Raw genomic sequence first — 26,147 nt, 5'->3', positions numbered from 1 at the left:
ATCCCACAGCTCCACTGCAGCACCAGGCAACAGAATTTAAGGACAGCCTGGGAACATCTTTCTCACGCCACCTGCTTGCCTGCTGCCTTCCTCCTGCCACTGGGGAATTTGGGTACCCAGAAGCTACAGTAACATCACAAGCACAGCGAGGATATGCAACAGCTTGAAAAGGCAGTTATACGCTGCAGCATTGAGGAGTTGAACACTGCCCAAGAATCACACTGGTCATTGCTACCTGTTGCGGTAACCATCTTTAAGACATAGAAATCCCAAAGATACAGGAGCCCCAAAAAAGCAAGACTACATATACAACCTTGAAAGGTATCACCACAGGCAATACACAAGCATACTGGGGTATGGCCTTCCCTGGGAGTGGACTGTAAAGGGTGCAAATAATAGGCATTTCAGGTCTGAAACAGAACTGCAAAAGGAATGGCTGTTAGGTGCCAAGCTGAGTATTAGATACTTGGATTCTCCCCTCCCTTCCAAACATGGGATATGCAATATACTTCAAATGGTCATTTTGTTCACAAGTCAGATACTGTGCAAGTACAGCTGCAGAATAAGAAGGTATTTTAACACAAAAATATACCTTCTATGTAGTTTCGTGCATACTTTGGTATATTTTAAATAATACTCCGTCCTGTAGCTATTAGAAGGAGAGATACCATAGCTACCTGGCATAATTTTCACTTTTTATTCGTGTCTCTCCAAATACATGCCTTTTCATTCAAGATAACTGTACTACCATCACCCAGCATATTTACGGATGTGATGCTGAAAATATATTTAATCAAGGCAATATTACAAACTGCAGTGTCCAAGAACCCAAAGTGCCCTAGAGAACAGATTTTGTTTAGGCTTTACTATCTGACAGGGACACCCCTCTCCTAAAAAAATTATATCAGAAATACAGCAGATCCAACAGAATATTTTACACTGGCATTCCGCAGTATATGCATTCAATCGCTCCATTTCCCAGAAGATTCATTACAGTTACATTAGAAAGTCAAATCAGGCAATTCTGCAGTCTGGTGAAAGCTAGCATATGAAAGCAGGTTAATACAAAAGAATTTCATTTTAAATAGAGGACATTTAGGACTTTTAAAAGCAACATTATGATAAAAATTTCAGGGTGTTTGTTCTGGCTTCAGAGCATGCTTTTCAAGTCTTGTTTCAATGATGTAGCTGATTTTCTATGGTAAGAGGGAGGGGATTTTAGATCTCCAAGGTTTGCCATCTTAATTACCCTACTGTTTCCACACATTGCTAAGAATCACATTGCAGATACACTTCTCTAGTCAACAGCCACTGTACAGTTGGTATCAACTCCTAGCAGTAAAAATTCTGAATGCATTAGTTAACATTTACAGAGGTTGTGTATTACTCTAACAAATCACCAGGGATTGTATCAAGTACAAGATACAACCCATTTGAAGTTTTCCGCTTACCTTACAACAGAAGCATTATATATGACTATTCCCATTTACAACCTTGCCTCCATTCCAGCAAGTAAAATGCAAATAGATAATTAATTACTTACTGAACTAATAATGTAAGAACTGATTGACAGGATGAAGGAAAAAAAAGTTGTTCAAAGCAGTATTAGCTTAAGAGTACAAACTTAACTGAATGAAGACAACTAATTTTAGAGCAATTCTTTACTATAAGCAAGACACAAATAGACAAGCCATAGACACACAATTACAGGCAACACCCAAAAAACCACCAAAACCACAGAACACAAAAAGTAGTTGTCAATAGCATCAGCTATGACACCATTCAAGATGCACTTCATGTACCCCTGCCTAATGCAGTCAAACCATCTGGTGCATTACTGATGGTTATTACAATAAATGAAATTTGACATTTCACAGGAATTTATTAGATATTCTAGTTATACCCCATACTTACAAAGTGGAAGACCTACATGTGTTTCTGATTTTGCATCTTTTTAGAAAATATGCATTGTGTAGATAACTGAAGTGTCATGAAAAGGCAGCTGCATGTATTAGGAACTGTCATTCCTAAATAATATTTAGACCACATAAAAAGCATACTTTCATATGGAGGGGTTGGGGAAGGTAGCTCAGTCTCCTTTTCTCTTGCTTATGTACCAGCTCGTTACATTTGTATGACAGAGCAAGGTACGTGGACTTTGAATCATCTTGTGTCCTCTATAAGAGTTCTAAATCACTGACAAGACCCATTTCTTATTTTCTCTCATCCCATTTCACAATTTATTTTCTCACTCATCCCAACCAGGTAACAGGCCGGGGGGGGTGGGAGGCAGGGGGAACAACAAGAAAAAAAAAACAAAAACCATTGTCCTCCTCCCCTCCAAGTTATTTAAGTAGTCACCTTTTTTTCTTGCTTTCCATTTGCAGTATTATAGAAAACCTTCACATTAGGTTACCAAGACGGAAACAAACCCCAAGCTTTTACTCAAGTTTAATTCAAGAATATTGCTTACCGCTATCACTAGATAAATTTCTTGGTCAGACATATAATATTGTTTCTAACCATGCAGTTTATTATTTTTGCACTAATATTAACTGTGCTATTTGCATGCATTTGATTAGGTCTGTTACATTCACTATCTCAAATTATTCAGAGACAAACTACAGTCCCAGAAGTACTCAGAATCCAGCACATTTACCTGTTATCTTAAGGGGGAGGGTGTGGTGCGTACACACGTGTGTGGAAAGTCAAGACTCACAACTTTTCACATCAGTCTCCACCTGATCTTAATAGAAGTAAAATACCATCAACTAATACACTGGCCTACCAGAAGTAACTAGGCTGACGTTTCTGGCCCTCATATTGCAAAGCCATCAAATTGCACAGTTTATTATTACTGAGATGCTTGTACAACCTAGGAAAATGTAATGGAAAGCATTTTATGTCAGCCGCTTCACAGTGTCAAGCAGGTATACAAAAAAAAAAAAAAAAAACCGGCAAATTAATATTAATCTGGCACATGAGAAAGTCTGAAAAAACAAGGGTTATCCTCTTTCCCAACCTCTGATGGAAATGACAAGAATTTAAGCACCAGAGACCACTTTTTTTGTTTGTTTGTGTTACCCTCTACTAAACGAAATGCTACTGAAATTCAACATTATTTTTTTATAGCCTTTTGCCCCATTTGAAAGGCTGAGATCACAAGTAGGGACAATACAGATACAGGGTCATGTGACTTCTAAACAGAGATTTGAAAATGAACTCACATCTTTGTTACAGCACTATGGTAGGAACCCACACAACAAGGCTTCATGCAGCTTTTCTACATGTCTATGCAAGATAACACTCTACCTCAGAAATATATACACTGCAGTCAAACTAAGAACAGTGTTTCGCTTTAATTTCTCACATCTTGACTCCAGAGCTGTACAAAAAAGTTATTAAAATTAATTCAAACTATCACAACACTGTCTTTTTTATTACTTGTAATATTCCCCCTAAAACATTAGTCTCCTTGGCTGAACCAGCATGTCTTTTTCAAAGTTGCCTTTGAAGATCACAAACTCTCCAACATAAAAAGTGAAACATGCAATCATGTTAATTTGACAAGGTAAAGCGGGGGGGGGGAGGAAATCACTTTGGCACAGTATTTCTGAAACTCAAGCTATTCTTTCATTTTAAAGAAAAACAACGAAGAAGCATTTTTCTTTCCTGGTTCCCACTAAAGAATTGTAACAAAGTAATTGATGTAACAAATGCTTTTGGTACTCCAAGCATTTTAAAAACAAAACAATAAAGTATCAAACTTTGCACGTGACCCAAGTAAAAACTTCCCATCTTAAACAGAATTAGTAGGTTAGAATAAGTTGCTAAAGCGTAAACACCACTAGCAATCCAGTGAATACTCATTTTTCCTTGTTTGCATAGTAAACACCATATAATAATATGGTTATATCATATATATTATAATAAAGCAAAATATATATAAGCATATATATATATACACACACACATATATGAAGGAGGCAAGAGCATGAGCACACGTGTTTTACAAACAAGAAATTCAAGCTGGAATGTCTCACTCTTCCTTCTGAAGTTTAAGTGAGCTCTGTGCCTAGCCAAAGCACCATATTATCCAGAATTATTTTGTCAAAAGCATAAAGAGAGCAGCCACACATTTCAAGGTTTTGTACCCCAAAAAAAAATATTCAAGAACTTCATGAGTTCTCAGAAGTATCATAGTTTTCCAGTATTCAAATACAGTTTATGCTAACGCTTCATGCATGTGAATGTTATATTCCTGTATCACTTGTTACTCTCTCATCTCCTTTCCATCGGGTAAAACGGGTACTGCACTTGAAAGATTCAGAATAGCCCATTTCTCACTACTCCCATGTACCACTGTGTTATTACTAAGTAATCCATGTTACTATTACTGTTCCTAAATTTTTATGTATACTTTTGCAGTCCATAAGAGGCTCTAGATTACAGAGTTCTAGTATAGTATGTCTGCAGTGTCGATCAGCACTTTGAGAATCCCGTATTTTTCAGAGTCATTCCGTGGGAGAAACTAAATGTCAAAATTCAAGCATAAGAAAGATGCTAGTACATAATCGTGTTTGAAGTTATTTTTTACAGAGGTATTCCCTTTGAAATCGGAAGTCCCACCTCTCTGTGTATGTTAAGCTTTCTTCAGGACAGACATTCACGTTTTATAGACACACAAAAACAACACACACCAAGTCTGAAGTCACAAAATAAATACATAAACAGAAATTCTTTGATTACTATGACTGCTGACTCCCCGATGCTTGTTCAAATACTGAATACTCAACTCTTACAAAAGGAACCATTTACAGAAGTGGCAGCTAACCTCCTCTTCATAATTACTCATTCAATTTTTAAAAAGCATGTTCCTCTCCCTTACAGTTATAGAATTATTTCAAAAGCATGAACCCATTAAACATTTGCCTCAGTCTGCCCTCAACAGCAGCCTCAAGAAATAAAAATTCTCATTCGTTTCAACAGAGGCCCTATTGATTCTGCTGTCACAGAGTATGACTATTTTCTCCTCATGCTACTTCAGAACAGAGTATCCTGTCATGGAACTATACGTTTATTTCCTTTCCTGTCTCTTTACAGAAGCTTTGTAGCACTGCTGTCTCACAGCCCACCACTCTTCTCTATCCCAGCAGACAGCTTTCAGCAGTCAAGGTGCAGGTAAGCCTACTGCACGCACACTAATACACAGAGAGTTCATCCAAAACAAGCAACAATGGGTGGGCTTCAATCCACAGGTGTTCATACCCAAAAGGGGGGGTGGGCACCAAAACTCTCTTCACTACCGTATATACTGTTTTGACACTATCCAGTAAGAACACCCAAGAGTCTAGGAGCCAGCTGGAGATGAAACCACTCACTGCATCACACAAATGCTTATGGTTCTTTAGAAAAAACAATGTCAGAAGACTTATTACTGGCAATTCTGTAAATGGGAAAGTCTCCAGGCACAATACTTGGCTGTCACTGTAAAGCTGCCAAGTTTTATTAGAAATGGGGAATATTCTGTCCCTTGAATGTGAATGATCTGATCCTGCAAGTTAAGTCAAGCACAATTTCTATTTCCAATGATGCAGTCAGCTGATGAACTCACATCATGGTTACAGGAGCTTAAGAACAGCTGTTTAGGAAAGCCAGTACTACTTATAACAACTGGATGTAACTAAAGGTGTCCTGTACTCAGCTCCAGTACACAAAGATTGTGACTGTCTAGTTCCTAACACATCATTCCACCATGTTTCCCAGGAAGCAAGCCACAACCCCCACCAAACCCCACCCCACCCACCCCCTAAAAAAAAAGTACTTTATGAGCAACAAAATCAAGCCCCTTCCGGTAGAATTTTTACTCTTATTAGAGAAGGGAGGTTCTTTTAGGGCAAGATCACAACTAAGTCTTTCCTTTTTTCCCTCCAGAGATACCTGTGATATTCTCCCCTCCCCCCAAAAAAATCCTCTAAAAACAAACAAGCTATGCTCAACACACAGATAAGATCTTGAATTTCTACAAACAAGTTCACCATTAATCAAATGTTGTGCTCTCTCCTTCATACCTCTCAAACATAACTAGTCAGCCCAGTTAGAGACATATGAAGACAAGCTAAACAGATACACCTGCTACTGCAGAAAACCAGACCATGAAGGCAAGATTAAAAACTGCACTCAGCACAAGTAATTCTCTCTCCACTCAGAATTAAAAAAATAAATTGATTACTCTCTAAGAAGAAGAGGATTTACGTTTTTGGGTTCCATATCTCCCCAGTTACTCCAAAAACCACCACTGGTTATATCTTATTGCTCTATCGTTTCTTGATAGACCCAAGTTCACCACAGAGGCTGAATTTCCAGTTTAAGTGCTACCTTTGATTTCTGACAATATTTAAAGTACTTCACATTGTTCTTTATCAAGAAGAGATATTACTTTGGTTTTTTATGTGAAACATTACATCGCACACTCAGCTTCTACTTTTGATAGTTTACCACACACAAGTATTTACTCATCATTCTACATTGCAAACTAACAAACTATGAAAGGGAAATTGCAGGAAGAGACCAGGAAGCCTGTATCAAATGAAAACCAGAAGCCAGCTATATGATAGGCACTTTTTGTACAAACTGCTTGTGAAAGAGCAAACAAACTAAGCAGAAAGATCAACAGTCACAATTCAGAAGAGATTCCTTTGCTGAGTGGGCTTTTCAGAGCTTGACATTGAAGAGCAAGAATTATTATTCGTTTCTACAAAAATCAAGCAAGTTTTTATAACTACAGGTTTACAGGGCAGCCACTGGATATCACTACAGATGTTTAGATCTGCATCCCACCTCATTGGTACAGCCCAGCCAGGTAGATAAACCACTACAAAATCAAAAAGACCATTTTCAGTATTGATCTTAATTTGGCCTCTAAAAGACTAACTATCCAACAAACCTTAAAGGCAACTTAAGCAAACCCCAACTTTAGTCCTCTTTTCAGGTTCTCTCCAGTATCTACTTTCCCCATTGTAACATATAAGGCATACAAGGAGAAGTACAACAGGGAAAATTTTTCACAACAGCAACAATTTCTTGAAGCACTCAGTTCAATGTTGTCATCAAGTTAGAATAAGCTAAAAACACACAGAATGAGTGACCAGACTTACTGATCAGAAAACCTGCTCCGAGTGCTACTTCAATTTGCATGTCATTTTTAACCCTATAAATTATGTAGTACAGTGCTTCCAACTCACCAGAAGCCTCTCCAAAAGGGCTTCTCACCAGAAGGGTTTGTCAAGTTTTGGAACAGGCTGTCGAGGAAAGTGGTGGACTCACCATCCCTGGAGGTACATAAAAGACATGCAGATGTGGTACTTAGGGACGTGGTTTAGTGGCAGACTTGGCGGTGTTGGGTTAACAGTTGGACTCTGATCTTAAAAGTCTTTTCCAACCTAAACAGTTCTATGATTCTATGTCCTGAGCACCTTAGAAAGCTTGAACCTTTAACTATCCACTGAGAGATAAAGCTGCAAACACAGAGGTGCATATATACAAGAGAGGCATATAATACATCAGAAGAGAAAGCACTGCAGTTTCCATCGTGTCATCTTAGCTTGTCTTTGTTCAGCCTGGGGTTGACAACTTGAGTAGTCTATTTGCTACAGTACTGCCTTTAAAAAAAAAAAAAAAAAAAAAAGAAAATCCACATCAAGGCAATTCAACTTACAGAAATTAAAAAAAAATATCAGTTTGCTAATATTTGGGTTGGTATGGAACACTCCTGAAACATTTCCCACTGATTTAATTTCCACCGCAATAAGGACTAAATAGACATCAGAATTTAGCAGACTATTTTACAGAGGTTACAGTTAGACCTAAAAACATTTTTAGTGATGCTTCTCCAATGCCACTTTAGTTATAACAGTACAGTGCCACACTTGGCTCACTGAAACCCAGAGTCTGTTAAGTGCTGTGAAATTTCAGTTTCTTTGATAGTAAGGAAAGAGCATTTAATGAATCTACTTCATTAATACAAGTTAGCTTATAGATGCAAGATATTTGGGGATGGGCTAAGCTAATTCCAAGACCTACACGAAGCTGCTTAGTCTCAGAATCCAACAGTGACAAAGCAAGAACTCTTTGTGACCTTGCTGCTACTGAGAGACAGACAACTTGTACACCCTGCGAGAGCTGAATTGTTTTCTGTAGTAGGTAGCTCACTGTCCTACTGAATTCAAATGTTTCCAGTCATATCAGAATATTCTGACAGGCTTACAAATCTCCTCTTAACCTCTCTACTTTCCTAATTCTCAGAAGAACTTTTTTTCCACTATCCTCAACAGTTCCAGTGGTATATAACTCACACTTGAGAGCTAACATATGGTTCAAACAAACATCAGATTATTGCGTGGTTTTCATACCAGGCCTCATAACCCCTGGGTTCCTAACATCTGTCTTTCATTTGTGATATAATTACACATTTATTTTCCATTTTACCAGTTTAATTTCATATATTGATTATTTGATCTTGAATATGATTTTGCTGCAGCCAAGGGACATCATGCTCTAACTGATATGAACATATTTCATTTGAGCTTACAAAGTTCTGCAGTATTCTTGCTCGCAAACAGATTCACCCATGCATAGAAGAAACTTGCTCATGCAGGTTTTTCCCCTGAACTACGAACTATTAATACTTCATAAAAATCTAGTGGAAAGATTACAGAAGCTTGACCAGTTCTTCTATAAAAACTCAAAAAAACAACTCCAAAAGCTTTAAGAGTGTACTGGAAGGTGAAGGGGAAGAAAGAGGTATCAATATTTAATCTACTGCTAAAAATATAGCACCAAAGCTGCATCTGGGTGGCATGATGTTGCAGCTGGTTCCATTTTCATGTTCTTACATTAAGAAACCAGATTTTCCTTTTGCATTATGTATTAAATAGTACATATTTTAGACTCTCAGAATATAATCTCTAAGCCTTGCTAAGCCTTTATAATTGAAAAAATTGCATTTAGCATTTTACTGGCTAGACATGCATGAAATACTGAATTCAAAGACAGAGCTGGTGTTAATTTCTTGACAGTGTTAATTTCTGATATATACCCCTTCTCCAACTCACTACGTCTGGAAAACAGAGTGATCAGTGTAACTAATATGCCTAACTTAAAGCATGCTTGCATTCTTCACGTTTGAGCAAACAAAGTTCAGACACTCTACCCACACAAATTCCTTCACTGAGAAAACTGCCACCACGTGGTGACTAGCTATCATGTATCTATGACCCATCTGTAAGAACACTAAAAACCCCCAAGAAGTTATGTTTCAAAACAGAGTGATGCATTTGCCCGTTCTGCAATGAAGATGTGGTTTTGCAGTTGCTACAGACAGGAATTGTGTTTTCACAGTTCAAAGCAGAACATTAGGAATAGTCACTGCTTTGTAAGCTTTTGAATTAAACTTAAAATCTCTCAATACGTGACCTCTAAATACAGCCATGTCACACAAAAAGTGTAAACTCAGTAAGCTGAGCACATGTTTACACTGACAACATAATGCAGCCATCATTACAGGGCAGAAGGAAAGCTAGATGAAGATGAATTGGACATATTGTTAACAATACACTTTTGGCAACTAAAGAACAATTAAGATTAGAATTCTTAATCATCTGAAACATCTCCAAATTTGAGATAAGCATATTAGCATGTGGAAGAGTTAGTGATACTGTCAAGTTCAGTTTGAAACAACCAGCTTTAACATTAGTGTTACACAATGCTGGCGCAAGTCTGCTATGATGCACTCACTCAAACTATTTGCGTACAGATAGATCTCCTTTTCCCCCAGCTCACACAAATTCAAAGAACTAAAAGGGAAGTTCTTGTTAAAAACAGGAAAGAAAAACATTTCTTAGAATATATACAGAGCAGAAAAGTGCAATATATTTCCGTAGCATCACAGGATGCGCCAGAAAGTGGTTTTACTATATCCATTAACATGTCACTCTGTACACAAAGTTTCATCACATAGATTACCTTTCAAAACAACAGGTCACATTTCTACAGCATATCTGCACATAATCAGACAACGCCAAAGTTTGTCGTATCATCTCCTGTATTTGTTTTTCCTTGTTGCAGCTAAAATACATGCAACTGTAGCTAGAAGCTCTACAACCTGCCTGGTACCCATTATTAAAAGCTAAACAGATGTTTACTCAAACTGTAACATCATTGTTTGTAAAGCATATAGGAACTGTTTATATCGGCACAGAATGGATGCCATTCACTTATACTGCTCTAGGATGAATCAGAAAGTGTAACAATGAAAGGCATTCAAGCACAACAAAACTTGCTAATGGATTTTAGTAACAGCAGAGACACCCACTGTATTCTTCATTACTGCTGCAAAGTATTTCAGTTAGTTCTAAATAGATCTGAATGCATACAATCATACAAGCACTGTACTTCAACACATTAGCTAAGCACAGGATTCTTTCAACACCCTTCCTATACTGACTGACCGATACAGCAAGGCTTTACAAGGCCACTGTAATGGAAGCTATCTTCTCCAGAACCTGCTCATCTGTTCCTTACACTCATTTGTGCCCTCCATGCTTCAAGTGGTTTTCATTCTTTAATAAAATACTTTTCTGGTCACACCATTAAGTCTATCACCAAAGTAACAGCACAGAAACACTGAAAAAAAACCCTATTCTTCCACTCAACATTTCTAAACAACTAAACTAAACATCACATTGAAAAAATAATAAAAAAAGAGACAATTATTCAAAAAATACAGCTTGGTTTTGTTAGCTAGTGTAAATTTTAAAATTCCGATGCTTGCATTTTACTTGTCTGCCATTACTTGCAAATTGAAGCTATGAACAAATGCTGTGTAGGCAACAAATAATTCTACTAACATGCCAACAATCACTTTAATCTCTTCCATTTAACAACTCATGAACCTTTTATGAACATAATCTTCTAGAAGGTAACTGGTATTACAAGATAATCCCAGTACAAGTTTAATTAAAAATACAAACTACATATAGCTCCATGCTTACTAACTCTTTCATGCTGAAAAAGCAAGAGTGGCTATTATTAATAGCTCTGTTGATCTGGCAAACTGACATGCATAGAAACAAGCTAAAGAAGCATTCAACAGACCATGTCACACTGGAAAAAAAAAATAGTTTTTACAAATTTGCCTTAGCATAAGCATTAAAAAAAACCATTTAAAATAACTTAACCAAAGCATGCCTGCAGAGTTATGGATCCTACTCTAATTTTAAAGAAAATCCAGTACGAGATTATATATTGTTACAGGCTACAGTGGAATTAATCTAAAAAAAAATTTTAAAGCCATTTTCCTTCAAGAAACATAGAATTTGAATTACTTAGCTGTCAGATGGAAGTCAACATAGGTTTCCTTTGAGTTTTGAATGCCAAGAGTCATATTTGACTGGACATAAAATACATTTGCTATTTTAAAACATACCTCATGTAATCATTTAACCAGAGCCCTGTAATTCAAACTGGTGAGCTCTTTTCACATTAAAAAGCTAATCAGAAGACAGGTCTTTACAGTTCTGTTTAAGTGTTGGCTTGCTTCCATAAATACACGTTGCACTCCCAAGCTCCCCTAGTAATCATCTCCACAGTCCTTTCCCTTACTTCTAAACCCAACTAGAAATATTTCAAACTGCCTGAAACCCTCCAGAAAGCTTTTTCTGCTTACCTTTACCACAGCCACTGCCTCATACCTGTGGCAAGCAATAATTAGTCCAGTTAGGTCAATACTGACCACACAACGGGCACTCAACAGGCTATGCATGTATCCATCTCTCTGCCACTCTGACCAAGAATAGTGAAGTCTAAAGTTTTACTGTACCATTTTACACGGTGCTTACAATCAAACCTGTCACCAATTCAGAAGTGGCATCTAACTGCATCCCAAATCTGAACCAATTTCTCACCTCAAAGACTGCAGACGCGTAATTTTGAGCTTTATAGTTATTCAAACTCACAAAATAAATTCCCTTTAACATATAAAATTAAATACATCTATAATGAACTATCCTGACACACACAGAATGAAGTGATGTGTAGGTGAGCTGTGACATTCTTCTTGTGGAGAAGCACATGCTACAAACCAGTTTTTCATACAATCTCCTTTTGGATTAGACTATGCCGTGATGAAAGGCACTGGATGGGCTCTTTTCACACTGAAAAAACAGCAAGAAATCCCATGCTGGGGTGGGGGGGGAATATGCACAAGCAAGCAAAATTAAACCTTGTAATCTCATGCAGATTTCTTTAAACATGTTTCAGTTATGACACTTCACTGAGAACAAAATGCATAGCAAATAGTTTTGCCTCCTACAAGACAGCATCAAATTTTAGACACAGCCGAATGAGTTACCACTACAGAGAAATGTGGGTTTCCTCAAGCTCAGGATCGTCAGAAAAGCAAGACTATACAAAGCCTTTGTCTCTTCAGGAATATGCTCAACTAATCATAACCAACAAATGTGAATCAGATGGATATCCAGCTCCTAGAAGGATCGGGGAGGGGTGCTACTGCTCATAGGAAGTACTTTCACATTTTGAAACCAGCTCTGTTAGATGTTGCACTGTAATAGCATAAAGCAGCTCCCTCCTCTTCAATCATCTGATGCATTTCATTACCCAGGGCTACCCCCAAATGTCAAGACTTTCTGCACATCTTTTCTCTCTAAGCAGTTTCTCACCAACATGAAAAGCTTCTGCAGTGTTCAGTCCCCACAGTAGTAAAGGTGTGTTTTAATACCAGTGTTTTTTAAAATAGAAAAAGAATTGTGCTTTGCTATAGAGACAACACTTACAGCCCACCCTGACAGCCAACTTATCTACAGCCCAAATTCATAGCTAATAGTCACTGGAGCAAGCATATCAGCCACGTACTACACTCTGCAAGTTCATTCTGACAAATACTTAACATCTGCAGTCTTTCGAAATGTAAGACATTTTTCCACAGCTACAGAAGTCAGACTGTGCTATGGATGACTGGCCCCTAAGGTCCTATTTCTGCAAGTAGGAACTGATGACCTGAGAACTGTTAACATCAAGGAACTAAGCAGGCAACAATCTCAAAGGGATGCTTAAGTGATGCTACCCAAATAGGTTCTTCCCACATAAAAATACACTGCTTCCAAAATTTAAAATACTTTTTAGGACTAAGGCATTTGCCTCAACTTAAACACTGAGGACAAGGGCTCTGCTGCTACAGTGAAGCAGTACTTTTAAGATACCTTAAGTCTGGTCTTTCTGTATTGTCATAGTGCGGAGAATGAACACAGTGGACATGGTCTTCATTTTCTCTCAAAAAACCTCCAAACAAATGCGCAGGGAAAAAAAAAAAAAAAGTCAGTCACATACAACAACTCATGTATACTCATACACATGCCTAACTACTTTCAGAAAAGAAGGAGAAGGAAACCCTCTTCCCTCCAGCCATGCTCCCCAGTAACTGTTTCTACAACATCAAGTTTTATTTTAAAGTGTAAAAAATATTCTGGTTTTAGTCATGAGACCAGCTCACTACAGCCACCACCTCTTCTAATCGCAGACTAGACAGAAAGGCTACACAAGCTCCCAAACACATCCAGCCACACAGAGAATAGACCTGGTTGGACTTCAAACAGACACTTAAGATCACAGAAGGATCAGTCTGTTTTCTGCACTGCAAGTATTAATCTCTTCTGCCTAATTTTCTTCTGTGGAGCCCTTCCTTCTCACCTGGGGGCAGGGGAGGAAAGGAAGCTACAGAGAATACGAAATTTACTTTTCACATACCTACTGAACCACAGACTGTTTGTAAAGAACCATATTTAAATGAGGTTCAAATTATGTTCCTAATGAACTAGATTCTAAAGACCATATTTTTATTAAAAGCAAACGTACATAGGAAATAACCTTCTGGCTTTCCTTAGCTTACTAATGTGTGACACCACCTTTTTCCATCTTGGAAGGCTCATTCAACATCTGTACCTTCACATTTGTACACCTGAAAGCAAAATCCCAATTTTGTTCACTTTCAGGAGGTAGCGAGAATATTACTCAATGTATTTCCAGTATTGATTCAGACTCACTCTCTGAATAAACAAATTGGCTATTAGTAACAAGCGGGAGACTAACCATAGGAGCTCTCCATTAGTAATACCCAGAGACATCCTGCTATTACAAAGCAGAAAGGCATATGCTTTCTGCTAAAAGCACATATAAGTAAACAGGGGAGTAAGAAGTTAGACTAACTCCTACAAAGCTTGTTTTAAAAGGTAAACTGTATTCAGGACAGGAACTGTAGCACAGAACAGTTCTTAGAACCATTGAAAATAGCAAGCTAGAAATTTATTCTAAAACTTTAACATGAAAATTCAGTGTAATTCCAATTTGGCAGCTATCAGAACAGGCATTTAAAAAAACAGTAATAATCTGTTCAATACTGAAGAACCAGGTATTTTCTACAGCTGTGTATCAGAAGATCCTTTACTACTTTGAAATAGACAAGTAATATCAAATAGATGTTAATGATACGTCAAGACACAAATCAACATAGGCAAAGCTACGACAGAAAGCTGCAATCAGTTTGACTTTGAAGTAAAAGAACAGCAACCATGTCTTAAATTAAAAGATACAGTGAGAAAGTAATGATCTACAATCACAAAGAACAGAGCTCACCGGCACCTTACCACCTAATATATATCTCAATCTCCAGAAATCAATATAAGGATGAAAAAAAAAGCCACCACCAAAACAACAGCCATACTTTTAAAGTCACCTTATCTTCCTGTTATGTTCCAGCAGGGAAAAAAAAAAAAAATAAAAATCAGGAACATGGTAAAATAGCAAAAGACCTTCATTCATCACTGGAGGAGAAAAGGTGCAAGTACCTACAATAAAGCCAAAAGAGAGCTGCTCAAATTACGTTTTTGAAATGTAGTAATTTTTGAACAAGTAGAACAGGTTCCTGAGAGCTTTACCTATAATTCCTGTAACCTACTAATGAGCACAAATTGTCTTTTAAAAAAATTTAGCTATTTCACCATCATTGCAAAGAAGAAACATAATGTATAACTAAGTTAACATACGTTTTCAGATTAGCAAGGTATTAGCAAGAAAAACACAACAGAAATGACTTGTTCAGCTAGAAGCCAAGCAACAAAGTTGTGGGGTTTTTTTAAGTGCCTGGAGCAAAATCCAGATTTTGTGATACCAACAACATCTAAATTCTTGTTATGGATTAACAACATGCAATCTTTCCAGTCTCTCTTGTTGTCTACTTGTAGCATAACTCTATCATCTTCAGAAATTAAATACTACCCAATTAAAATATCTTTAGGATTTAATACAGGAAACATGCTTCATTTCAAACAGAATGTCATAAACAAGTGGCCTCATTCATTAATAACCCCTCCCAGCCTTTGTTTCTATTCAAGAATATCTAACATGCATTAGAGCCTCAGAAAAGTCCCAGCAAGGAAAAGTGTGAGTATTACTTATCAGGACTCAGAAGACCTCACTAAACATACATAAAAGTAATTACTTTCCACATCTTACTAAACTTGTACTTTGGGACAAAGGCTATGGAAGTAGTTATTTGATGAATAATTACTGTAGGGAAGAGAACAGGGCTTATTAATTGAAGCAAGCCTACATGGAGAGAAGTGACATACAATGAGAATGCAAGTGGAGCCAGTTTCATTTTTCATATATTACAGACATGGAAAGAGAAACACGCAGTTAAACAATAACATTCAACAATAAAAGACTAAGTCTATTCAGCATGAAGAGAAGCAGGAAATAAGAATCAAATTACTTTTTCCAACCAGAAGAATGAGCAGATATACTGTTTACAGAACTGTGTTTAACAAGGCCAGCCCTGGAAGATTAGCTATGATAGTAACAGAGTCTCATGGAAAAAAGAAACACATCCTCACACACTCACATTAACCACCAAAAAAAAAAAAAGTAACAGCAGGCAGAATCCCAAAGCCAAAGTCTGCAGTAGGGAAACTAGCATAATTATGAAATAAATAAATAAATATAGATATAGATATAGATATAAGCAGAGGTACAAAAAAAATATATTACAAGCCACATATACTTCTACTGACCTGCTAAAGGGCATCCGAGATGTACCAAGATGTCACTGATAATTCTAGCCCTTCCTACAAATTACAATAAAAATATATCTGAAGACTACTAGACTATATGCACCACTTTTGACCTTCTGCAGTCCTACAATATCTCAAAACTTGGATGAAGACGTTCAAACAGCAACCAGGACTGTTTCAGCAGGTCAGACTAGAACCTTGGATTCTGCCTAAGTTTTCTTTCAAGAGTATACATTAAAAATCAACTTGGCCCTTTTTTAATCCCAGTATTATTCAGATTTTCATCCAGAAGCATGCACTGCAACCTCACACACATAGACTAAGAGACTGCCTACAAACAGAGAAGCTCTAAATCCATATTCCCTTTATTCAGACATTAAGCTGCTTTATTTGCACCTCTGTCTTAGGAGAACTACTTTCATTACCATACTCCATCCATGTTTGTGCACATTCACCTTCATGGAGTTAGCCACATTTGCTCCTTTTCACTCAATTCCTCTGTTGTAAAGGCTAACCTCTGAAACAATACCCTACTCTAGCTTTTGCCAGCCAATACAAGACCAGCCTTAAACTGCTTTCCTACTGTCACAATCTGAAAACCTTCCATAGCTTCTGCTGAATTCAATCAAATTACACATTAGTGAATATAAAATTTACCATGGAAACTGCATCACAGAAACCACAGTGAACAAGAAAGAGGGAGGAGGTCTCCCTGACTAACCACAGATATAAGGGGCAAATGACCGCAAGTTCTCAAAAAAGAAAATAAAATGGGGTTTACTTCACTAAAAACATGCCCATTTCAACTGTGTTCCCAGTTACAGCAAATAAACTTGAGTGTGCATGTGATAATAATAAACGTGTAGTTTAAATTTTACAAGTAAAATACATTAGAAATGAAATGCACAGCCCAAACCAGTCTTAAGGTAAGCCAGTTTATTTCCTGATGCCTTACTAGCGGGGCATTTGACACTCAGAAATCTTTACATGTATAGACACCTTTAAGTTCATTCTATCATTGGGTAAAGTTTCTTAAGGGTTCACATTAGAAGGTAAGTAGTGTAATTCAGTGGCTTAAGGAGCAGTCAGAGGAAGGTCTATTAAGTTTTGTGAAACTGAACGACCTTGAAGACAGAAATTAGATTTCCTGCATCTCACTTCCAGTTTGTAAAAATGAGGATTAAGTGTTTAAATCTCCCACACTGACCTCGTTAGAAGATCTCTAATGGAGATATTGCATTCCTTTTCATTCAGCATGTACCACCCTGGCACAGAAATCAGGTACCAGAAGAACACACAACTACTGTTAAATCGTGTGCGTTCTGTTCACCTAAAGAACCTGTGCTCTTTCCCATGTTTAAATTTACTAAGAAAAGGAGCGAGGCAAAGCTTTCTTTGCAGAATCTTGTCAGACACTGGGCCTTAACTAGGTAAATTTTAAGTAATTTCACCAATAAGTTTACACTTCTACTTCCATACTTTAAAGTTGTGTTCATATTTTGATTCTAGATCATACTGAAGTATGAGCACAGTGAAGCTGATACACCTGAACAAGAGGTGAAGTACCTGCATTAAAGCTACTGCAGACAGAGGGGATTGGAAAACAAGTTGAAGAAGAACTAAAGGAACACAGGTAGAATTCCAAAAGACAGGTTAAGTTGTTTTTGTGAGCAAGAAAAACTTGGAAAGAACAGTTCTGCACCACTATTTAAAAAAAAAAAAAAAAAAAAAAGGCCACAAAACAAACCAAGCACAACAAAACAAAAAAGCCACACACAGAGTGGAAGGTTTAAGAGAAAAGCAGCTCCAATCAACTCAAGGTTTTCCAAGCTCAGAGCCACTCTTCAGTTACAGGCATAGGAAAAAGCATTTGATACGTATGTCCACCCTATCACCATGAAGCATTTGCTGTGAAGAACCTACCCACTTGTCAAGTGCTTTTTCTTAATTCAGAACAAATCTGAAGGTCTGAAGTGCCTAGGCACCATGATTTTTTACTGGGTGTAATTTCTTGGAGAAACACAACCCTTAGAGCACTAGAATTCTATGATGTACCATCACTTTCTTTTTTCATTTTCATGACACTTTTCATATTAACATGCATGAACGAATGAAGACTTCAAGGAAAATATAAAGAGGTATTTCAGCATCAACACCATGTGTTCGAGTCCCTTGTGGTTGTTTGTACCAGCAGACTACTGTCATATACACACATTCAAGAGGATTCATAATCCTTAAGCTTATATATATAACTAATATTTAGCACAAACCTTCTGATCCCCTAACATCCTATAATACACAATTAATTACTGACTGACCTCGCCATTTTTCTTTAACCAGGGAATAAACTGGTTGCCAAACAGCAAACTTTGACAGAAACCACCATATTCCATTTTAACTCCCTATTCCTCCACAGGAATACACTCACGTCTCTATCCTGCTTTACACAGCAATGCAACCACATAATTATCATGAGCACTCAGGTTTAAAGTGAAGTACAGTCTTACAGCTCCCACCAGACCATAGTGATTTCAGTAGCCTATAGAAAGGACCTATCTCTGGCATCACCAGCCTGACTCAATGCCGTAGCTGCAACTCTAGAAGTCACTACACATTTTAGCTCTCCCATAGTCTATGCATGCTTAGAACTGTTTCTCACTTAAAGGAAACTGAAAACCTCTCTTCACTACAGCTTCTATTGCCAACATTACAAATATCTTTTGTTAAAACTTAAGATACTGGCTAAAGCAAAACAAGCATGAGTAGTACTTCACAAAGTGCTGACTCAAGGTATATGCACACAGAAGAGGTCCCATGAGTCACAGCCACTTTGTGTTAAGTGCCCAGAGCCATTTACTAAAGGACAGAAGTAAACAGGGCTGCCTGAAGTTACCTGTCCTTCAAGGAAGGAAAATCAACATGTCACACAAGCTGTCATTGAGAGTGAACTCCTGCTGTATATCTAACACAAAAGTTACACCGCAACTTACCCTACACTAACTCATTCATGTACCCCTACCTTGTGTTAGACACCAATACATACATGCACAGGTTATGTGCATGATCAAAAGTCCCCCCCTGCCGTCAGGCAGATTCCCCCATCCATTCCCCTACATGCATACAGACTACCATGATTCCATGTACAGAAATCTGACTGTAGGATCAAGAGATTAACATATAGTATCTGCCTCAGAATTTAATATATAACACTTGCAAAATATCAGAGATCAAGTAAGATCTATAATTTCTTAGTCCCCTAAAATCAATTAGGCTTACTCTATATAAGGATTCATTTGTTGGAGAACTGCTATAAACACACAGACACACCAAGAGCCATGTCAAACCAAACAAAAGCTTGGTTTTCTAAAATTTTAACAGTGATTTCTCACTCGTAAGAAATCCTGCTTCTTAATGTTTCATTCATTTGTAGCACAACATATCAACAAAAATGTTCCCTGTATGTATTTTAACCAACAGTTGTATGAGATGCCTGCTCCCAGCCAACTGATCACTAAGAATACTTCCAAACAGCTCCAAAAAAAAAGGAAGGAAGATCTGCAGGAAGATGGGCCAAGTGCCCAAGAACTTGTCTGTTTCCACCCCAAAATAGTTGGCCATATGAAAAAGATGAACAAAGGAGAAATTGTTCCTCACGCAGACAGAAATATTTATTAGTGCTAGATGACAGAACTTTCTTTAACCTGGTTTCTCAGAGAAAAACTTCCCCAATTCACTTCACTTCCCCCTGTCCCCCCCTCCCCAATTCCCTTATCCTCTCATTTCATGCCAGTAACTTCTGGTGCATGATGAATTTCAAACCAGCCTGCCACAACAGTCATCCCAGCAATAACCAACATTCCTGAAAGTTTTGTGTAAACCAGCAGATGGATAGGAAAAAAACTCTGTAATTAATTACATCCCCACTAAGGCACAGCCAGACAGAAACCAGCATTCTAAGTTTTGCTTGGCAGCCAGCTAGTCCATAGGCCCATCCATGCTACTTGCTCGTTCAACTGTTATGAAGGACAGGGCAGAGGGAATCCACTGGCAACAGGGGTGAGGGAGGCAAAATTCAGGATTTACAAGCTCTTGTTTCCTCGGAAGAACTACTAGAACATAATGCTTCATTAGTACTGCTGGTCATTAAAATAAATTTACACTACAGCCTTCATCACATGCACTATGAAAAGACCACATAACATCTACCACTATAAGACAGAAATTCTGACACATATTTGAAATTGACTTAGTATCAGGGATTAATAATACCATGATTTTTTAAAATATAGATAAGTAGACTAAATACACAGATCAATAACTAAGACCTCAAAATTAACAAGCACTCATCTCGAATTGTAAAATAGTGAACTAGCCTCTCATTCATGTTCTGTAGGAAGAACAAAAGACAACCTACACATTCAAAGAACTACCCATTTTTCAGTAACCCAATCATAAAAATTTACTTTTTAATCTATCAAATTATGCAATACCTACAATGATCTACATTTTCAGAGTTGCACTTTTTACAGAATTAAGATGCCAAATACAAATGCAGTCCTTTGTGCCTAAAATTGAGAAACACCAATCAGCTCTGATACAGTGCATTTTATGCATGCATGTCTAAGAATTTCACAAAATAAGGCTACCATTATCCCCATCAGGCATAGAGGGAAAACCGATGACTGTATCCAAGCTAGTTTCACTGTGCTCTAGGTCAGCTTATGATTCCGGATGCTCAGTGACCTAAACAGACATATGTATTAAAAAAAGCACTAACTAACACCTATTGGAACAGGCACAGTCAGGCAAAATATTTTTGATCTGTTTGGGTTTTTTTAGTCACTTACAGCCATTTCTTGCCCCAGTAGACTTCTAAATCAAAAGGAGCCAGCACAGTATTCATATCTTGTTTGCTCCTTTGTTCATACATCAGCCTCTCTGAAAAGAGCAGTTGGGCACAGCTACCAACATTATAAAAGCTTGTGTAAAATGCTGCTGGCAAACTAACATAAAGAGCACAATACCGCATTGTAGATCCTGCTCCCTAACACCTCCTATCACTCCAAGAAGTGGCTAGATTTTCTTCCTAGCAGCTTGCTGGAAACACCATTTCCAAACTGCATCTAATCACACTCACCCCTTTTGACACCTTCCACACTACCAATGCCAATCTCGCATACCTTCCAATTTCCCTACTGCAATAAACCAACTTAACATCAGTAGACTACAAACTTCATTTCAAGCAGCTTTAAAAAAAGCACACTAAATAAACAAGCTTCCAGTCAATAGGAGGTTTGTTCTGTTTTGGTTCCAAGATAAGTCTTTTTTAAAAATATTACATATTTTATGCCTATTGATTCAAATTGAAGCCTTGAGCTGAAGTCAGATACTATGCATCCCTTAAAGTTGGGCTGGATGATTTGTTTAGACTTCATGCAACTGAAACAACTGCAATATATTTCCATAGGAAAACCAGAGTGAAAAATAGCTGAACCTTAAAAATAGTTAGTCTAACCAGGATACCACCCAAAAACCCCACAAACCACCAAAACCAAACAAACAACCCAAAACCCAACAACCCATACATTTGGAAGTCAGAGAGCTGGCTGGTTGATTTGAAATGGTCAACTCCAAACCCAGCCACCCCTTTTAAATTTATGTAGTTGCTCACCCACCTCAGCATCACATAATCACTGTTTTCCAACTGTCATTATTTTCTGAACCAGAAATTAACTAACATTTGAGTACTGTACTCATACGCCAATAACACAGCATAACTTGTTACTGAAGTTTACAGTGTCCTTAAATACGGCACATAATGAAATCAAAGCTACCTTCAGGCAATCTTAATGTACGAACAGCTCTGCTGAGAGAATAACACAGTTTCTGCTGTGCCATTAGACTGCCAGTAACACATACTTGCAAAATTCTATATGCTCATAGCTCACTTTTTTCCTCCCACTCCCAAAAGTGAAATAACGTCTTTATGGGCAAAACAACTACCTAGTACGGCTAAAATAGAGAGATGCATTTTGTAGCTGTACTAGTAAATTTACAAACAATGTCTTTTTCAAAAAAGTTATTAAACTGCAACATCAGAATGCCATTTTTCTCACCTAAACCTAAATCAGCATAAAGAATTACACACACCATTATCTCTTCACATTCACAAATATTGTTGTTACTAGCCTTTTGCTGCAGTAGCACTGATTCTACACCCACACCTCCACAGGATGAACTTCGGTAGGCATACAAAACCCCACTATGGTAAAATAAACCCCAGGATGCCAAGAAATCACTGTTTGTTATTCTAGCTACACAACTACTGTTTAAGGCATGTCTGGCTCTCCTCCTAGCTCCACTTACCTTTATCTACCCAAGAGATGCTTGCAGTTTTCATCAGGGATACCAAAAGCTTTCTCCAAATGGAGAGTTAGCCCCCTTCTCAGTCACTCCAGAGTACAAATTCACATGCCACAGGAATCACAAAGCCACAGAGAGGCAGTGTAAGTATTTCACCATACCTCCTTCTGAACTCAAATTGTAGCATTCATGCCAACAATAGCCTATAACAACGTTAAAATTATCCCTAGCCACACAAAGCTATGAGTGGTAGAAAAATACAGAAAATGTGTTCCTCAATCCAGAGGCAATCACCACATCTTATTCAGGTAAGGAAACTGAAATAAATTTACCCCAATTATACACTGAAGTCAGCTAAAGAGTCAAAAACAAAACTCGGAGGCCTCATGCTTAAACTACGGTGGTCATTGCTACCCATTTTCAAAAAAACTTAGCACTTTTCCTCAACACTCACATGGGCTTTTTTTCCTTTATCCCCTTCTGCATACCTCAGTACCATCAGCTAGCTGAAGTTATCAGTGAGCTAAGTGACATTTTACCATGCCTCAATAACCCATAAACTCAAGCCCTTGTGCAGCAGTTGCTCTTTTACAGCTAAAGCACACGCTATAGTAGTAGCCCTGTGAAGAGCAGGAAGTTGGACTCCCCGATCCTTATGGGTCCCTTCCAGCTTGAAATAGGCTATGATTCTACAACTGGTTGGGTTTTCGGTTGGTTGGCTTTTTTAGGGTTTTGAGGTTTTTGTTGGGTTTGTGAGGGTTTGGGGGTGGGTTGTTTGATTTGTTGGTGGTTTTTTTCACAGATGCTGCTATAAAACCAGAAACATTAAACAATCATCAAGAGAAGAAACTGCATACACTGAAATCAGCCTCTGCACACTTCCTTTTACTTTTGTCATCCCAAAGCATCTGTCTGAAGACTATCCCTTGATAGCAGTTTCCTTGCACACATGCCTCCAGATCAAACATCCCAAAGCTAATACACAAGTCTGAAGTGTAATAATTTTTATTTCAATCCAGCTGGGGTCTTCATTTTGAGGGAGCGGGTAGAACATGAAAGAAAGTTGAGCAGGGTTCAGAAGAGTGTACTTCCAAGTCTCACCTCATGTGCTCCCTCTCTCTTTATATATTCACTTACAGACAGCGGAAGAAGCAGAGCAAGCGCTGGGAGGGAGGAGGAAAGAGCATACAGAACATTTTGGCGCCCTTTAGCTTCTAATTTACTATTTTGCTTTTTTGCAATGTTACCAAAAGGACATTCTGGGAAAGGAGGAAAGAGGTAGAAAATGCTTCCCATTCTCTATCTTTCACATCTCAGAAGAAAAAGATACAGCGTTTGAGTGAGAGCACAGTCCCAAACACAGCAGAGTGTGTGGCAAAGAACAATGAGCTCCCAAGCCTGGGCATTGTGTGCATCTACCTCCTCCTCTTCCCCCCAGACGTGACCAACCAATATGACAAATCTCTAGAAATCACTATATATCCAAAGCAGGCCACTGAAATTAACCCCAGTTCATAGTTTATGGTACAAACTCAAGGAGTAAAACCAAGATGAGATGTATTTACCAGAACTGCTTTTATTATTATAGCAACACTTTCACCCTTCTTAACCACCATGGATTTCTCAATTCAAAGGGAACACTGTACAAAAAAACCCAAAATATTTGCCTGGTAATACTAGAATTACAAGAAAAATATTATGTTGACATTAATCAGAAATTTGACAAGTGCCTTTCACAACCAACAACTACTTTTGACACAGGGTTCATTTTTATGTGGTTAAAATCCATACTTAAGAACTGGCATTCTATTTTAATTATGTCACCAGATTTTTTTTGAGAAAGCATTTTTACTGAATTGTAACAGTAAGAACTAGCAACTAAGGCTCCTCATTTTAGTTACATGGGTGCACAAACAAAATAATATCTTTGATTTCAATAATTGGTCAATGTAACTCAGGAGTAAACAGACATCAGATAGTCGCATGCTGACTGCATAGAAACATTCTGAGCTTGTAATCTCCAAGAACATTACTGCTTCAAGGAAAAACTCAGCATAAGTCGTCAGTAAATCAAAGTAACTGCAACCAGCGTGTAAAAATAAATCTCAGAGAAAAGACACTTCAACAATGAATCATATTGTTTTCTTCCCAGCAATTTCTTGAACAGCCAGTTTCAGTGATGAAGCCTTTAATATTGTCTACCTCTTACTACTTTTCTGATTCTGATCATCTGCTTTTCACACTTTAAAAAGAGAAAGGGGGGGGGGAGAAGAGAAGAAAAAAAAATAAAAACCCACCCCTTCCTATGCTACTGAAAATCCTACGATTAAATTCATTTGCATAAAATCTTCCTTTCACAATTCCATACCTACCACAGATGAAAAAAGCGCATCTTTTAAACACCTAAGTCCACTTCCTCTGCATGTCCATTTAAATTAAATGTTTCCCAATCTCACACCTATTTAAAATGGTAACAAGTTAAACCTTTCCCTGAGAGCCCTTTCTCTACTGAGCATTACACAGACGCGACACTCTCTAGAGAACCCACACACACACAAAACCCACCCAAACAAAAACAAACGAAAAACCCACAAAACCAAAAAACGCACCCAAACAAAAACAAACAACAACAACAATAAAAAAAAAAACCCACACGGGAGAAAAAACGCCGGCCCCAGTCCCCTCGTGCGTGCGTCCTCCCGGGGCAGGCGCGGGCAGAGCGAGGGGCTGGCGAGAGGCTCCATCCCCCAGCCCCACGCCCGCAATCCCCCTCCGCGCCCTTCCCGCGCCGAGCCCGGGCATTCTCCCCCGAGCTCCCTCACCCAGCGCCGCCTCCTTTTCTCTCCCGCACTTCGCTGCTACCGATAAAAAAATAAATAAATAGACCCGCGCCACACACGTAAGGGCCTCACCCCCCGCTCGCGGCCACAACAAAACCCCAGCAAGTTGCGCCGCTCCGCGCCCACCTACCGCGGCGGTTCGCTACACCATCAACGGCGGCTCCGTCTGGCTGCCGGGACAAAGCGGTGGCGGCGGGGCCGCGGGGCGGGAGCGGGGCGGTGGCGAGCGGCTCCCCTCTTGCCCGGGCGGCGGCGGCGACGAGCGGCAAGGGTCCCCGCGCAGTACCTCAGCAGCGGCAACCCAGGGGCATCTTAACGGGGAGACAAGGAGCGGGGCGGTGACCGGGCCGGGGCGGGGCGGGGGACCGTGGGGAGGGGGGGAAGGAGAAGGAGGAGGAGGAGGAGGGGCGGCGGCGGCGGCGGGCTGGGGTCCAGGCAGCCGAGCGCTGCCTCCGCCTGCCTTCCCTCACGCACGCACGCACGCACGCACCGAACGGGCACCCAGCAACGCAGCCAGGCCGGAGCCGCATGCCAGTATCCGGCCTCCCCATTGGCGGAGGTGGGACACCCCGTGACCCGGCAGGAGGTCGGAACCAATCGGCGAAGTGGATGGAAGTGATTTAAAAGAATAGGGGGAAGGCGGGGGAGGGGGGGCCGCGGCCCGCCGCCCGCCTGCACAAAGGCGGCTGTCGCCGCCACAGTCCGCAGCGGGGTGCGCGGGGAGGGCCAGTCACGCTACACCCCGCAACCGTTCGGCGGGTTGGCCTAGCTGCCCGATGCCAGGAGCGGCCCTTTGTAGGTT

At 39.1% G+C, this 26,147-nt stretch overlaps 1 protein-coding gene across 5 annotated transcripts in view; it reads right to left on the bottom strand.

Moving 5' to 3' along the window:
- RERE (arginine-glutamic acid dipeptide repeats) overlaps positions 1-25,819 on the bottom strand; it is a 254,331-nt gene extending 228,512 nt beyond the window's left edge. For 3 of the 5 annotated variants that reach the window (XM_037378704.1, XM_037378706.1, XM_037378709.1), the window contains exon 1: positions 25,476-25,818. The gene's annotated coding sequence lies outside the window, so the exon portion shown is untranslated. Of the gene's footprint in view, positions 1-25,475 lie in introns of all 5 variants that reach the window. The other 2 variants (XM_037378707.1, XM_037378710.1) reach the window with 1 other exon arrangement.
- Between the last annotated feature and the right edge of the window lie 328 nt (positions 25,820-26,147).

Source organism: Falco rusticolus, chromosome 3, assembly GCF_015220075.1.
Source record: "Falco rusticolus isolate bFalRus1 chromosome 3, bFalRus1.pri, whole genome shotgun sequence".
In the NCBI taxonomy this organism is placed as follows: domain Eukaryota; kingdom Metazoa; phylum Chordata; class Aves; order Falconiformes; family Falconidae; genus Falco; species Falco rusticolus.
The sequence above is the reverse complement of the archived record's forward strand: the minus strand, read 5'-3'. Positions and strand labels throughout refer to the sequence as shown.